A 10621-nucleotide genomic window follows, 5' to 3' on the forward strand; every position below is an offset into this window, starting at 1 on the left:
CATTAAATAATTGTTACCTAGTGTTATTGGCATAGATTGAGACCATGCTTGACGGGTGTATGTTGTTGAGGTGTAACAAGTAGTGCCATGCTTGACAATTGTATTGTGGTCAAGTGAAACAAGTGGACTATGCTAGACAATTGCACACAGTCGAAGTGTAACAAGTGGTTTATGCAATTCATGTGCCATGTTAATTGAACGTGTAACAAGTGGCAATACATGCCATGCTAGATGATGTGTATAATGATACTCTCATCATAGTGAAACAAGTGGTAAGTGTATGTTGTGTTTGTGCCTATCAACATTTCATATTGAGATTAGTTATAGAGAAGGGTAATTAATTGAAACAACTAATGTGTTTACGTTTGTGAGATAGGTGATGAGTAGTGCGCGTGTCGCATATGGAGGATCTTGTCTATATCATCTCGGAACATTATTATTTCGTAATATTTTACTGGCCACGTGCCAAATATTTGTACATATTATTCATGCACGCTTGTGCGTGGCGTTATTATATTTCTAGCTTATAAGAAGTTAGAAGAGTTTTGATTATTTACACTTAGTGTGTGAACTAGCTCTGTAAAAGTGCAAAAGCAAGCCTAATTTTGTACGCATAACTATTAATAGCTCCTTGGACTATTTATTGAATAAGAATTCTCAAAATACTCATGTCGTGGAGGTGGAGCTACACGCATGAGGGAGGGGATTGCACCCAATCTTGTGTTCTTTGATTTTATGCTCTTGAGTCATGCTATGGTATCTATGGTTTATTTTTGTTATTTATTAATTTGTGGATTAATCAATTCTCCATGTACCTTGGTCTTGTAACAGTGGTATTAGAGCACAGCAAATTCAAGTATTGAATGTGGGTCATGGAGACTTGAAGAATAAAAATCAAGAAATTGATTTTTACCAAAGGATATTGGCTTGGAGTAAAATTTTGAAGACTTTTCAACAAATTTAAAATACTTGCACGGGGAGAGAGAATCTTCAAAAAGCCTACAGCAAGGATACAAAGACTTTGGGGACAAAAGAGAGTTCATTCGAAAATCCAAGAGATAAAGAAGAGAAGGTGTGGAAGACCTTTGGGAAAAAGAAGGCACGGTTATGTGAATTTTGTGCACCATTGGATGAAGATTTGGATCAAGGGTAAGGAAGAAAGCCACCTTTTGAAGAAAACCATCCATGGATTCCTAAAACCATCCTTCTTCTCTCAAAACAACCTTCCTCCATTCAAATCCTCTCCATAATCCATTTGTATATGGATGAAATCAGCTCTTTGAGGAGGTTATGGATGAAACCAGCTCTTTGGGGAGGCTATGGGTCTCATCTCAGAATTGCTAAGGGTCCCTTGTGGTCAATTTGTACGATGGAGGGTTGATGATTTTTCTCTTCGTTCTCAAAAGAGGGCTGCAATTTCGCTTATCAACAAGGTAAATTTTTTAACTATTAAATTGCTTTAATTAGCAACATGCGACGAATTGGTGTAGGTGAGTTTTCCAGTTCTTCCCTTCCCTCTACGCGCGATGGCGATGCTAACGGGCTGTAGAGCAATTTCTCTTTCTCAACAATCACTGCCGACAGGTTCCTTTCTGTGCCGTGGAGAAGGTTTAAGCTTAATAATATTAAGCTTATATATATATTAACATTATATTATTAAAAGCTTTACAAAAAAGATTATACAACAATCAATGGTTTATTTTTTTCTCTTCTCCCCATCGTTGGGTGGCCACTGGCTGTGGCAAATTTCCCTCTCTATCTCTCTTCTCTCCAATCGGCGGCAAACAACCAAGCGCGTTCTCCTTGTGCGTAGTTTATAGATGGCCATTCGTTTCGTTGTGGTGAGGCTTTTTACAAAGCTTAATAAGCTTACTAAAGCTTTAATTCAAGCTTAGTTGTAAAGCTTTAAAACTTAAAGCTTTTGTCTTCTTAAAAAAGATTAACATAAAAAGCTTAAAGCAAAGCTATTAATCCCACTTTGGCTTAACAAAGATGCTCTTCCATTTGAGGACATGAATAAGTGTTATGTAAAGGCACTATAAACGTTGTACATTATGAGATACTGGCCACCCAAGGCCAAGTATGAATAAGGACCAGTTGTATATAAGGTAATTTCTCATAATGGAAAAGACACAATCCCCCTTTGTGCTATGACAGCTCTTGCTTTGTCTTGTGAGAGTGAGAGAGAGGGAGTGAGAGTGAGAGTGAGAGTGTGCTCTAGTTCATGTTCCTCTTCTATGCATGTGTGTGGAAGAGTGAGGTAGATTGCCTTGCATCGTGGTGCAAGCGACTCCACAGTGACAACGTGGAGGTGGAGATCGGAGAAGTGGAGCTTCCAAAAGCAAGCTTGGGGAGCCTCAAGGGACGTGAGCTTGAAGCATTGGTAAGTACCCAACCATAGTTGTTGTCTATTGCTTCTCTCGATTGCGGTTGTGTGGAGTTCCCTCTTGGGAGGCGTGGTAGCCCATAACATTTTTGGCACCGCTGCTCTGCCGGGGAAATACCATTATTTCTTCCATCCTTTTAGAAGGTGCATTATGAAGAAGATGTGTAGATAAGGTTTGAGTGGAAGAGAAGAAATTAGAGTAGCTATGGAAAATTGAGTGTTTGAAAGTGTGGGTGAGTACTTGGTATTACCTAGATGAAAGTTACACTTGATTTTTCTTTCAATTTTGATGTTTTCGTCACCAATCTTGCTACTGTGAGCTAGTAGGAGTGACACATTTTGTTTTATTTTTTCTTAAAAAACATGAAAATTATAAAAACAAGGAGCCATTGGTTGGGTTCATAGCTTGCTTTGCATTCCTAATCCTTGGCGCACAACCTTTCTGCATTATTTGGATAGGAAAATCACACTCTAAATACCATTCTGTCGACGTGGCTATTAAACACGTAAAAGTGTAGGAAATAGTTCACGACGTGAGCTGTAATCTGCTACTTCACGACGTGAAACACTTTCCACAATCAGCGTTGAGAATTTTGGGATTACCTTACTAAAATTAGGGCATCTTATCCTGACACATTTGACAGAACGAAACAGAAAAATCTTATCTCATGAAATAGCAGAGCGAAGCACTTCACGAGACGTGAACAACACTCTGTTTCACGACATGAACAATAACTTGCTATTTCACGATGTGAACTGTCATCTACTAGTTCATGGAGTCCTGCCAGTTCACAGATCTAGTTCACGAATTAAGGGTTGTTAGACCAGCGGCGGTAAGAGAGTACCCTAATTGCACCATTGGAGTCTATCTGACTTAGATCTAAATTAAGGGTTGTCAGACTACAGAGAGTACCCTAATTGCACCATTCGAGTCTCTCCGACTCCGATTAAGGTAATTTCGAGATGAAAAGCCACGATGTGAAACACAAGTTGCCAAGGCGTGAAACACAGCTCATGACGTGAACTGTAGTCTGCTACTTCACAACGTGAAACACTGTTTCACGAAGATCTGCTATTTCACGACCAGAAAAGACAATTTGGCAGAAAACTAGGTGAAACGGTTGGAGTAGTGATTTAGCCTATTGAATCACATTCCTATGCAATTGAGGTCAGGGAAATAAATTGGAGATGACCTTACCCCCGATGACAGTGCATCCAACCACCTAGGATCTTCCTACCAAAGAAGTGTAATGAGGAACCAAAGGCTGACGAAAGCCTTGAAACACAAGAAGAGGTGGAAGATCTGCCTATAGGGTATGTCTAGGAGAAAAGGATCGGCTCTACACTAGAGAGGATATACAATAAATGATAAATGATCCCAAATTCTTGCAAAGTATGGAACTACTAATCCAACAAAGGTGGCTGAGGCCGCTAACAATGAGCTAGGTAATGAGGAATTACCCAGACCCAGCCATAGACTCGAATTGAATAGAAGAACCTATCCAGGAAGAGGACATGGACTAGTAGGTAGGTGGAGGGGTAGCTCCTCGAAGGCCAATTGTGGATCCTAAAACAAATCTAAATGAGATCACAAGGGCGTATAATGCTGAATATGGCTGCTAAAATGGGCAGAGGCATGTTTAGGGTACTAGGCACTACCCTGGAATCCAGACCATCCTAGATGAAGCCACACATCATTTCTAAGCTTGTGTAAAAATTCTCAGGAGATGGGGACCCGATCCAACACATAGAGGTCTTCGAGTCAACCTGTGAAACTTGTGGGGGCCAGTAAGTGATGTAACCATGATACATGCTTTCTCTATGACCCTAGAAAGGAAAGCCCACCAATGGTATTGAACATTAAAGCCTAAGGAAAAGTCCAAGGAAGGGACTCACAGTGACCTCATGGTGGCAATAATGTTTGAGGAAGCAGATCAAGATTTGTCAACCCCATTCATTCCTTAGGGTTAAATACGTGACAAACACGTGGAAGGAGCCCTCACTTGCCAGAGAACCTAGAGACATAGGCAGTCTCACAGCACTATCTACAACTGTCAAAATGTCGCTTGGACCATTGCTACGCAACACGCCAACATTATGAGTAGATGTCAAAGACTGGGTAGAGGGAAGATTGAACCCAACTTCCATTGTAGAGAGGAGAGTGAGAGGAGAGTTAGTCACCTCTGGCAGAGAAAAACCTAGCGCATGAGGAAGGGGGAACTCCCAGATTCATCAAAATACATAACCAATTGGGCCGGTTTTACGAGAGTGATGATATGAATGCTACAATTCCAATCCACCATAAAGGGTACCAAGCACTGGCTATCCTGGATGAAGGTACGAGTGTGAGCATTATTACCAAACGATGTTGGGAAAACTGGGAAAAACTAGAGTAGATGTAATCGTCAAGATGGCAGATGGAACATCCTCAAGACCAATGGGGTTGTTGAAAAATGTTAGGCTTAATGTCTTTTCATTCCGCTACCATCATACATCTATCGTAATGGACTTTTTGCACCAACCGGATTCATATGACATTATCTTAGGCACACCATTCATGAGGGAAGCCAAATTGATGCATGATTGGGCGTTAGATCAAGTGTATGTTCGAAAGGATTCACAAATATTGAAAATCGATCTCCATACGTGGAAGGCACAACTCATAGAATGAAAATTGATTGGAAATGATCCTCTTACCACAGAGCGAACCACATCCTTACAAGTCTGCCAACCAGTTGAGGAGAATTCACACGAAGAGGAAGAGGCCGCAGCGTACGTGTTGCTTCCACCTCCGAATTTTAGTGAAAACTAGATGCCCGTGCTTGCCACTATAGATGTGTTGCCCCCCAGAGGAACCTAGTACGTTGAATCGGGAAACATTCCTACCACCTCAGTGCACATGGTAGATGTGCAACCAAGAGAAGAGGAAACAGAGGATGAAGCCTCTAGCACAGAAGGGTCTGGATCGTAAGGCTGCAACAACACCCAACGCCTCAAGAGATGGCAGAAACAAAAGAGGTGTATCTCTCGTCGACGAATTTCCCTACTACGATGTAAACCCATGGACACCTGGGCTAAAGATATCTCAAGGTCATCGAGGTGCACAAGGAGTTTTCTAAAGAACTTGGGTGAGGAGTTGAGTAAGATAACATTGGAAGGAAAATGAGAGGAGAAGGCTACACCACAAGAGCGGAAAACGCCTGAACACTAAGGCAGGACACATAAAATGAAATAAGGCTCTGGCTGAAGCTGAGTGGGAGGCAAAGAAGGAAATGGCTTGGACAAAAGATGAGGATGACGACAAGCCAGACCTACTCTCAGTGCCGGACCAACATACACCATCGACGAATGAAAAGTGGTCCAATTGATGGCTAAAAGAGTAAAGGAAGATGGCCGATCTACGTCTTATGACAGCCCAACAGAAGTTAAGGAGATTGATATTGCAGAGCCAGGGGAGGATACCAAACCTATCTATATTGCTAAAGACTTAACTGCTGTGGGGCTGAAGAAGAAGAGCTCATTGCTCTCTTATTAAAAGAATTCAAATACTGTTTTGCTTAGAAATACACGGAAATGAAGGGTGTACCACCCGAGGTGTGGTTCAACAAACTATTCCGATCATGGAAGGATGGAGACCATCCATGCAAAAATCGTATCATATGAATCCGAAATATGCACCGATTGTAAAGGAGGAAATTGATAAACTCATCGCCTACGGATTTCATCTATGAGATCAAGCACACATATTGGCTTTCACCAATCATGATTGTACCAAAGAAGAATGGAAAATTGAGAGTCTGTGTTGATGTCAAAAAGGTCAATGCAGCCACCAGGAAAGACCACTACCCACCACTGCTGTGTATACGGAACATGTATTAGAATGGGTAGTAGGTGAAGAAGCCTACAGGTTCTTAGATGGGTTTTTAGGCTATAATCAGGTGTCCATAGCACTAGAAGACCAGCACAAGATGGCTTTCAATACGATGTGGGGGATATATGCTTATGAGGTTATGCCTTTTGGCCTCACCAATGCCTTAACGATTGATGTGCATGGCCTTCAAGGGCTACTTGAAAAAGTGGCTGGAGGTATTCATTGACGATGCACGCTGGATTGAACACTTGGCTTGCTTGAGGAAGGTTTTTGAGAGATGTCGATTATATCATATATCCTTAAGCCCTTTAAAGTGTCAATTCTGGGTCAAGCACGATCTAATCTTAGGGCACATTGTGTCTAAGAATGGTATTTCCCACTGATGAGAGCAAATTAAAATTGATTTTGTAATTACCCCCACCAACAACCCCCACCAACAAACTACAAAGGTGTACAACGGTTTACAGGACATGTTGCGTATTATCGACACTTCATCATATTCTATGTTAAAATTGCTAGGCCATTGTATATAGACTACTCATCATCTTTGAATGGACTGAGGAATGCCAAGAGGCATACGATAAGTTAAAGACAGCACTAGCTAGTGCACCAATTCTGAGACCACCCAACTGGGATCTTGTATTCCATGTGCACATCGATGCATCGAATTTTGCGATAGGATGCGTATTGGCACAACCTGTGTAAGACATCAAATCCATTTAGCAGGCGCTGGAACAACATGAAGCAAGGGGAAGGGAAAATATAAGCATAATTAGCAAGTGCAGCTCTAGAGTTGCCACTACACACACCACCATCTAGCCCTGCTCATATGGTCTTCACAAGCCTTTCACTCCGCGACTTCGTAATCTTGGATTTATCCACCTCAGTGGAGATTGGTGCAACACAAGCTCCAGCAGAACAACAATTTCCACAAACAGATGTGGGTGAAAGGAATGAAGAGGCCACCTCAGCACAACCAAAGGTAACTCAAGAAGCTCAAGAAGCTGAGAAGAGAAAGAGAACCGACGAAACTCCAAGCCCCAGTAAGTGAAGATGAATGGACGCCAAGGACACAATAGGGGAAGGATCCTTCTTGCACAATCTCAAGGCTGATCGCTTCCTAGAAGAGACCATGGGGAAGGCCTTGACAGGGTGTTGCAGCACCAACTCTATGAAACAAACAACTCACTCTTCCACAAGTGCAAATATTTGGTCCCACGAACAATGGGTATGGCGATGTCATTTGTTTACTGCTCATATGCTGCATGATAGGAATGCTAAACTCTCGAAATAGGTCTAGGATACCACTGAGACCAGGTGAAGGCGCATAAGGAGCAATTAGCGGGTGTTACACTCAGATAGGTCTAGGATACCACTGAGACACCAGGTGAAGGCGCATAAGGAGCAATTAGCTGCAGTAGCGGATGTCACACTCAGAGAGGTAATCCTAAAGAATTTAAAGGTAGCTGAAGAACAAGAGGCAAGGTTCCAAACATTAGAAGGGCACAATCGACTTCTCAGTAAAGCAGTAGTTTGAAGGACCAAGGAAAATGCAGAGCTTAAGGCACAGGTAGACCAAGCAATGGCACAACTTCAAAAGGAAGTGGCACATACCAAGGAGAAAGAGGAGCAACATACACAGCAGCTAAAGGAAGCCCATGCCACTTTCCAAGCTAAGGAAGAAGGATATACAAGGCATATCAACGCACTCAATGAAGCCATTGCTAAAGCAAAATAGAAAGTGATAAGCCTTCAAACCGAAAGAGAGATACTGAACGAAGCACATGCTAAGAAGCTGAAAGCCCTCAATGAAGTGATCAGTGCAAGGACGATGGAGATAGATCAAATGCTGGTCAGCCACATCAACATGTACTTGAACATGTACACTAGCAACTAACTAGTAGCCAAATCTTGGCAGAGGAGTGGCTAAAGCAAGTTGAAGAAGCTAATGCTCAAGCCACCACTTCCAGGATGGCAACAAAGGAAGAAGCTGCAACAAGATATAAAGACCCGGCCACTACTCAAAATGCACGTGAAGCAACCATCTCCACACTACTTTTACTACTAAAGATTCCAGGATTCAGGAATTAGAGGCTAGCTCACCCTCCTACAAAGATCTCAAAGGACTGATGAATTACGACAACTCATCAAATGCGCCTCGGAGATTGGTTCGTTTAGTAACCCCTCGGGCCCCTCCTCCAGACTCTAAAATTATTTTTATCTACGCTAACCCTCTCTCTTCTTCAATACAAAATTAACCTAATTGAAGACCTTAGTTTAGGAGACCTAACACTAATTCATCAAAACACAAAAAGGGATGCAAACCCAACCATAGTAATGGGAATCCTTCAAGGGGATAGAGATCTAACTCACCTAGCTGATTTTTTTTCCCATTACATCCCATAGTGCTCAACCTTTGTAGTTGGTGTCGGGTGTTGCAACAATCGGACATCCTGGATGATAGTGTCGATAAACTCGATCTATTTCTCCCAGATGATATTCCAATAATACCAGCCAACTACAAAGTTGTTGCACATAGCTACCAATGGGTTATTAGCCACAACTGGATTGAAGTTTATAATACCCATCAGCATCTAAATCTCTCAGAATCCACATTATATCATCCTTTTGGTATTATAAGACTTTATCGAAACATCCATAAGCATTTGGGGCTATGCTTACTAAAGTGGTTTATAATTTTGATAAGGAACATATTGAATATCCTAATATAACCATAAAAGATATGCTTGACTTCCAAAAGTTTATGAAAACTAACAAGCTCTGCTTATAGCCCCCAAGTTGATTTTCCCACTAACAGTCTCGCTTCTCTTCTATCCATGTTGATTTTCCCACTAACACTCTCGCCCTCAAGGAGATGCCGGAACCAACTCTATCTCCACCACAAGGCCGGTCAATGAGGTACGTGATCATCACCCTTAGGATGATATGCAAGATTTTACTGATGTAAATGTCCTCGAGTCTTTGTTAGCTGGCAGAGTACGAGGGCTTTATCTGAGTAGGAAACCCCCTATTGTTGAAGCCTAAACTCATGTTCAAAGTGCTGATGCAAATCACACTATTTGAGCCTACTACTAAAAGGATCCTACCAGATGCATATTCTAACATGGAATCGCAAAGGAAGCCTTATGTACCATACCCTCTTTGAGCCCCAATGCCAAAATTAGAAGATCTGTTACCAATGGGAGGAGAGGGTACCTTGTGGGAGAATGTGGCTCGTCACACCAAGCTGGCCAATCCCCACTTAGCCAACCTGCTCTGGAAATCAGAATTGTGACATTCATGATCAGCTATTGTTTTCATAGGTGGTGCAAGCAACACCCAGTCCATACAATGGGGAGTCTATTCATTAATTAGAACATATGATACCAACCCCTGACTCAAAAATTTTGGCATCCAGCCGGATTGGCACAAGGAGTATCTGACAGTTCTAGGGTACAATTTTCAGTGTACCAGTGCTCCCTGCCAACATAATGAGTGGATCCACTTTACATGCCCTTCAAGAGAAGACTCACTCCACTTTAAATTTGTTGAAGATTAGCCGCCGCAAAGCTTTTACTTTTCAGAATTTTGATGGTAAAAAGGATGCTCGCACCATACTTTCTTGGCTCAGTCACCTACATGATTATTTTTCACGGAAGAAATTCTTTGAAAAAGACAAAATCAAATATGCTACAAATTTATATATTATAAGATAATTGATCTCCTTTTGCTCACAATAAGCAAACACGCAACTGAGATCAGTTGTTTATCCAAGAAGGAGGGATGTTATATAATGTCTACCCTTTAGTTGTACGAGGATGCTCAGACGCTAGTGTGCCATCCTAGTGAATTGGTATCGTGGTGGGTGACCCCATATTAAATAGTGGTTACCTAGTGTTATTGGCATAGCTTGAGACCATGCTTGACTGATGTATGTTGTTGAGGGGTGTAACAAGTAGTGCCATGCTTGACAACTGTATTGTGGTCAAGTGAAACAAGTAGACTATGCTAGACAACTTCACACGGTCGAAGCGTAACAAGTGGTTTATGCAATTGATGTGCAATGCTAATTGAACGTGTAACAAGTGGCAATACACGCCATGCTAGATGATGTGTATAATGATACTCTCATCATTAGTGAAACAAGTGGTAAGTGTATATTGTTTTTTGTGCCTATCAACGTTTCATATTGGGATTAATTGTAGAGAAGGGCAATTAGTTGAAACAACTAATGTGTTTACATTTGTGAGATAGGTGATGAGCAGTGCACATGTCGCATATGGAGGATCTTGTCTATATCATCTTGGAACATTAAATTTCATATTATTTTGTTGGCCATGTGCCAAATATTTGTACATATTATT

The sequence above is a fragment of the Cibotium barometz genome, chromosome 3 (genome assembly GCF_041138505.1).
Source record: "Cibotium barometz isolate CiBa-2024 chromosome 3, ASM4113850v1, whole genome shotgun sequence".
Taxonomy (NCBI): domain Eukaryota; kingdom Viridiplantae; phylum Streptophyta; class Polypodiopsida; order Cyatheales; family Cibotiaceae; genus Cibotium; species Cibotium barometz.